At 35.9% G+C, this 7,468-nt stretch overlaps 1 pseudogene; it reads left to right on the top strand.

Annotated features, from left to right (window-relative positions):
- The first annotated feature begins 991 nt into the window (after positions 1 to 991).
- Positions 992 to 5,592, top strand: LOC107865664 (annotated as a pseudogene).
- The last annotated feature ends 1,876 nt before the right edge of the window (positions 5,593 to 7,468 follow it).

The following is a 7,468-nucleotide window of genomic DNA, read 5'->3' as shown; positions in this document are numbered from 1 at the left end:
CGAAATAGTATAAGATATAGAGGAGTTGTTTTGATACGCCATATAAGAAAATTAATCATTTTCTCACTGTAAAGCTTGGGATTAGCTGTATCTCAAAATTATTTTATTTCACTATTTATAGTAAATCGAAATAGTATAAGATATAGAGGAGTTGTTTTGATACGCCATATAAGGAAATTAATCATTTTCTCACCGCAAAGCTTGGGATTAGCTGTATCTCAAAATTATTTTATTTCACTGTTTATAGTAAATTGAAATTGTATAAGATATAGAGGAGTTGTTTTGATACGCCATATAAGGAAATTAATCATTTTTTCACCATAAAGCTTGGGATTAGCTATATCTCAAAATTATTTTATTTCACTATTTATAGTAAATCAAAATTGTATAAGATATAGAGGAGTTGTTTTGATACGCCATATAAGGAAATTAATCATTTTCTCACCATAAAGCTTGGGATTAACTATATCTCAAAATTATTTTATTTCACTATTTATAATAACTACTGTTTATCTCATCATGTACCAAAACGACCAGGTATCTACAAGCACAAAAGAGTGATTTTTATTGTATTTTCTTGTTTTGGTCTCATAGTCTTATAGTAATCTTAGATCACTTTAGTCTTTTTGAGACAAAAAGTGATCTTTCTTGGTATTTTCTTGTTTTGTGTCAGCGAAAAAAATATACATACATACATACATACACACATATATATATATATATATATATATATATATATATATATATATAGCCAGCTTTTACAGATAATATTTTTGTCATTATTGGAATTTGAACCTGTGACGTCATAGTTGTGACTCATTTCATTGACCGCTAGGCGACACCATTGGGTGGGTGAAAAGGTTTATATATATAATATGGTTGTAAATATGATGAAGTGTATGTCATGGCCACCATTATTATCATCAAAGAAATATGAGGCTAAGATTACTGTGATTGCCTTAAAGGTTTCCACTATTTGTTAAATGAGAAAATGGGGGTCCAAGATTTTGATAGATTAAGAGTTGAAATTAAGTGGAAGGGATCATCAAAGGGTATTTCACTGAATTTGGAGTCATTTAATAGGAGAAGTGTAAAGAAGAATTTTAGTAAAGAAGAGTGTTTGAAGGAAGATGAAGGGATTGTTGAATGGAATGAGGAGTTTCTGAGTGTTTGTAACTTTTCAGGTTGGAAAGATGGTGTTTTTCAGCCTTGGGAAGTTGTTTATATTGTGATCAATGTGAGTTTCTTGATTTTTTATTTTATTAGTCATCGTAGTATTGCTCCTGCAGTTTTTTATCCTTTGATTTCTGTTACTATACAATATTTTTTGTATCCCAATTATCTTATTGTTTTGTTATAGTTTTTGTTTTTATAATATTTGTTGTTTTTGTTTATAGTTGTTGACTGTTTTGAACTGTTTTTTTTCGGCCATCGAAAACACTCTCTAACTTTGAGATAGGGGTAAGGTCTGAGTACACTACTCTCCCTACCCTTTCCAGACCCCCACTTGTGAGATTTCATTAGGTGTGTTGCTGTGGATTTTGGCTGTTGAGTGAAATTGAAAAAGAATTTTAAAAAAATTATCTTTGGGTTTTCTTATGAAATAAGAACTCTGAATCCAATTCTAGGGAATTTGATTACTTCCTAATATTAGTGGAACTATGCATTCATTTCTCCTTGAGAAGGTTGATATACAATCAAACCTCTCTATAACTGCATCGCTTGTTCGGATTTTTTTGACTGCTATAGTGGAATGTTGTTATAGAGAACATATAATATAACATAACCTGAAAAATCGGTTCCATAGAAAACTTGCTCGTTATAGTGAAATGTTGTTGTTGAAGGTCTTTGATATAGTGAGGTTTGACTGTTATTGAGAACTGTATGTTATCTAAATATCTAGTGCTTGTACCTTTGTTGTCTTGAAATTGGGTGCTATTTGTATTGTTTTATGAATCCTGGTCATGTTATACAACTTCTTGGGATGATAAATTTCTTGAATTTCCGCAAATTAGGATACTTATTTTTTCTTTTATTGGTTAGGTTGATGCTTAGTTTTGATTATTTGATCATGGTGATTCAGTATATTGCAGCAACATTTGTATGAGCCTCTCCAGAGGACATGTTAAACAAGAGAAGCTTAATAAAATTCATCATCAATATGGTTTTTACTGAGTTTTATTACTCCTAGAGTACTAGTAGCTTAGTGAGTTTAACAGTGGCAAAGCCAAGAATTTTGCCTAAAGTGTCCAATATATATACACAGTATAATTTTCCGACATGCTACTGGCGTAAAGTGAGTTTTAACTTTGATATATTGATGTCTAAGAAACTATTACTGACATGCACTGGGAGTCAGAAGCGTTTTAAGCCTTCTGGAATGTAATAATTGCATTTCAATGGATCCACTTTCTGAGCTTGTGGGGTTCATTTATTTTGATGTTATATGGTGGATGGTGAGACCTACTATATTCATTCATATTTTTCTCTTAGACATATACAGCTGTGCTTTCTGGATAAGGAAAAAAGAAGCATTATGGGCATAGTTTATTATTAAATAAAAATGGTAGCAAATGATTATGCCCCTTGAGGATTATGCCTTCCCAAAGTTGTTTTGGTGTGCATCCAACAATTTATTTTTAAGGGAATAAACAATAGGAGGAGTTTAATGATAAATGGTTTGAAATTTTTAATGACTACTTCTTTCATTGGTTCAACGTCTTGCAGCGACCTCCAGATGCACCGGTTAGTAGGTGTGAGACCATGGTGATCAAGGTGTTAAAAGGAGACGAGATAGACCTAGAGAAGTTGTCTCGAACGACTTATAATTTCTTGGAATCAATGCAGACTTGGTTAAAGATAGGACACCATGTAGTATCAAGACTCATATTGGCCATATCTACTAGTTGGAAATAGGTTTTAATTATTTTTTTTTATGTAACTTATTTTCACTTGTATTTTTATTTGGTATGATGATGACATGTGTTGAGCTTAAATGGAATAGTAAATTCTTATATCTCAACTTGTCTGAGATTGAAGCAAGTTGTTCTTTTTCCATAGGCATAACATTGGCCTTAGCTGCATGTTCCTTTGACTTCTTTGAACCTATCGTTCATGATAATCGTGTGTTTTTCAATCCACGGGTGTATTATTTCGTGCTTCTAATCCTTTAGTTTTGGTTTTAGCTTTTCATTGACAGTAATTTCTCTATTGAACATGTTGTCTTTGTGTTCAATTTCATTGTTCATTTACTCTCTTCCTTGTATTTATTCATACTTCTGCTGAATCAGGGTACAAACAAAGGACCAAATCAGAAGGTACCCGTACTTTCTGCTGCGACATTGAATCTTGCAGACTTTGCTTTTGTAGCTGGAGATAAACAAGAGGGCATTGAAATTTTCGTTCCTTTGGAAGTCTCTGTTGGCAACTTCAAGAGTTGCCTTTCACTCTGTGTAAGAGAAACTAAAACACATGCTTTTTGCTTGCGTTCTTGTATTCCTGCAGCTACGTGAATATATTATCTAATGTGACTGTTTCCTAAAGATATGTTCATATATTTGTTGACAGCTAGTGGTCAACCTTGTGGAATTGAGGAACACTCACGAAGCTTCAGAGACATTTCCGAAGTTTATCATGTTTGCTCCAGTATCTCCGAACCCTGGAAAGGCTTTGTTGACAGACAAAAATGGGGGTGGTTCTTTAAAAGCAGGTCTGCGAAAGGGTAAATTTTTGAAAGCATTATATTTTAGGTGACACAAGGAGGCATATCATGCAGAGGAAGGCAGCAGCAGTGATGGAAGGAACTCAGTCAGAAGTTAGGATCCCGATTATGTTTATCCTGTGGATACAGATTCACTTGATGAGGATTCGGAAGGAGAATCTGAGGAAGGAAAAGAGGATACAAGTGTTCAGAAGTCATTCAGTTATGAAGCACTCGTCAATGCAAACCATGCTGGTGGATCATTTTGTTCAAATACAAGCAGCAGCAGCAGTGACGAGGATTTAGACCACTACAGCCATTATATTTCAGACACAAGGTACAAGTACCCTGAGGATACAACTGCAGCAAATCAATATGCAGAGCAGAGTTCAAAATGTAGTCTTATTTCCTAGAGGAAGAGGAAGTTGAGTTTCAAATCTCCTAAAACCAAGGGGGAGCCATTGTTGAAGAAACATTATGGAGAGGATGGTGGAGACAATATAGACTTTGATCGCCGACAGCTTTACTCATCCGACGAGTCTTCTTCTAGGGTACGTCTCCTTTTTTCTTGCGTTCTTTATCATGTTTGACGAGTTATTTTTTATCTTCATATCATGGTCTGATCAGCGTGCAATAACTTGTACACCAATGTGCTTGGCGAATTGAAGATTACAAAGTTTAGTAGCTTTCTTTAGTGGCTTTGTCTACTTGTACATTTGTATCAAGTATCTAATTGCTGAGGTTTTCTTGTTCATGATTGAAGATATATGTCATAACTAGTCCTCTTACTAATGTGTGTAGTTCACGCAGGGGCACAAATCCGTAGAAACTTCTCCGATTTCAGTCTCTGAGTTTAGAGATGAAAGTTTCGCTGTGGGTAGTTGGGAGCAGAAAGAAATAATAAGCCGTGATGGACAAATGAAGCTGCAGACTCAGATCTTCTTTGCTTCGATTGATCAACTAAGTGAACGAGCTGCAGGTGAAAGTGCTTGTACAGCCTTGGTTGCTGTCATAGCTGATTGGTTCCACTGCAATCCTGAAGATATGCCCATCAAGTCCCAACTTGATTCTCTTATCTGTGAAGGCTCGATGCAGTGGAGGGATCTTTGTGAAAACGAGACCTATAGGGAACGTTTCCCAGATAAACATTTGACCTCGAGACAGTTCTCGAGGCTAAAGTGCGTCCACTCTCAGTAGTCTCAGAAAAATCATTCATTGGGTTCTTTCATCTTGAAGGAATCGAAGAAGAGGAAGAAATCCACTTCCTTCATGGTACCATGTCTATTGACAACATATGGGACGAGATTTCTAAGTCCGCTCAAGAAACTCCTCGTCATGGCGACTCTTGTGTTTACATTGTGAGTTTGAATGACCACTTCTTTATCCTCAAGGTTGAAAAAGACGCGTACTATATCATTGACACACTTGGGGAGAGGTTTTTTAAGGGTTGTAATCAGGCATATATCCTCAAATTCGACCAAGATACAACAATTATGCAAGTACTTAGTGAGTCTCAACAATCAGATGATAAGCCATCTTGCGATAGAAAAGAGAAAACCGATGTCAAAGAGGCTGCGGATGAAAGAAAAATTGTCATGAGCACCAACAGCGACGACAGTATGTAGGAAGACAGGGTACCCGAAAAGTACATCATTTATAGAGGTAAAGAGGCATGTAAAAAGTACATTAAGAGTTTTTTGGCAGCAATCGCTATTAGGGAGTTACAAGTTGATGTAAAGAAAGGATTGATGGCATCGACACCCCTTCATCAGGGCCTACAAATCGAGTTCCACTACACAATGAGCTTTGTCCCCAAGTTTGAGGAGTCGTCTTTAGAAGAAGAACTGATTGCTAACAGTTTGGCCATAGTACCATCGACAGAAGCAGAATAAGCAATGATTGGTAAAGCTTAACGAGTATATACATAGCGTTAATCTTTTTTGTTCTACATACCATTTAGGAATTTTGACCTGGAGAGTCTCTTCTTTGTTTTCATTTGTATATGAGTGTAACTAGATCGTCGGTATCTTCTTTGTCTTTTCTTCTTCGTACTCGAGGAATGCTAATGCTAATGTAAATGACTATGGAACTGCTCAAGAGTACTTTTCTATGTTTCTCTCAAAGAGGGAAGTTGAGATAAATGAATACATTAGTTCTATACTCCTCTTGATTACTATTGTTTTGTTTTTATTTGAAAACCATCTCTAGTAGTTGAAGGTATTCTTCCCCTTCACCAGTCAAATGATTTTCGTCGGTGCTGCTTTTGAAGGGGAGCCTTGGATTAACCGGTAAAGTTGTTGCCATGTGACCAGGAGGTCACGAGATCAAACCTTGGAAATAGACTCTGCCAGAAATTCAAGGTAAGCTTGCGTACAATACACCCTTGTGGTGGGGCCCTTCCCCAAACCTTGCGCATAGCGGGAGCTTTAGCACAGCGAGCTGCCCTTTTCAATAGTAAGAATTAAGAAATTTTACTTCACCATCACACTATGTACATTAGGAGAATCATTTTTCTCTGGCTTTGGAGCAAGGACAATTGTGTGTGAGCTTGAGTCGTCCAAATCACTCATCTGTACCTGAACAGTAGGATAGGCTGACAATAAAGTTTATGTGTGACTTATAGCTCACGAGTTCGAGCTACGAAGTCACACTGGTACTTGCACATCCGGATAGGTTTCTTACATATATGCCAGTCATAGGTTTGTGTCATGGAATCAGTTGTTGATAGTGGCGGTTACGCAAGTCTCCATGGGATCTATAGGTCACAGGTTTGAGCATTGGAAGCAGTGTTAGGGTAGGCTACTTACATATGTGTCGCTTTGTGACCTATAAGTCATTGGAATGGGGCCATAGAATCGGCTTGCATAAGGGTAGGTCGTCTATATTACACCCCCTTGCAGAGGCGGAGCTAGATCATTAGCTAAGAGTTATAAATAAAGCATTGTAGTTCTTTCAAACAAGAACAAAAGTTTCTTTTCAAAGAAAATTTTTAGACAACAATAGTCTTTGTATACTTCTTTCTTCTTCTAAATAGGCTGCATCTAAATTCAAACCAAGTTTTTTCAAAAAATAGAGTAAAGAATCTACTAACCCTAAACTATGACCAAATTTGCTACGACACACTCCAAATTCAGGGGATCCTATTACCTCTGAACTCAATTATAGCGTATTTTTGTCACTCTTTTGTGCTTCCGTAACATCTTTGGTCAATCTTTTTAGCTGACGTGGCATCTTTGACGTGGAGCCCCTTTTATTTAATAAACGTGCTACGTCAGCACAAAAGAGTGACAAAAATATGCTAAAATTGAGTTTAGGGGTAATAGGATCTCTGTGAATTTGGAGTGTGTCGTAACAACTTTGACCATAGTTCGAGGCAATACTGGATGCTTATCTCAAAAAAACAATCAAAGCCATAAAAGCCACTGTTGTAAATAATATTAGTAAAAGTGGGTTACCATGTATTATAAAACTAGTTTAGTGTACCTCACTTTATTGAGTTCAAATTTATTTAAATAATAAAGATAAATACAATAATTAAATTTAACATCTTTTGGAGAATTGATTTAATTAAACCTAGACTTTACCAAAAGAATTTCTCAAATCCGATCGACATTCATCTACCACCTGTAAACTGCAACAAAACAATAAGATGATAGAGACATCAAAACAATATAATTAAATCTAACCTTTACACACAAAAAATTTCAAAGCCGCCCGACACTCATCTATCACCTGTAAACTATAACAAAATAATATGACAATAGAGAT

The sequence above is a fragment of the Capsicum annuum genome, chromosome 8 (assembly GCF_002878395.1).
Source record: "Capsicum annuum cultivar UCD-10X-F1 chromosome 8, UCD10Xv1.1, whole genome shotgun sequence".
Classification (NCBI taxonomy): Eukaryota; Viridiplantae; Streptophyta; class Magnoliopsida; order Solanales; family Solanaceae; genus Capsicum; species Capsicum annuum.
Note: the sequence above shows the minus strand (reverse complement) of the source record. Positions and strands in the feature narration are given on the sequence as shown.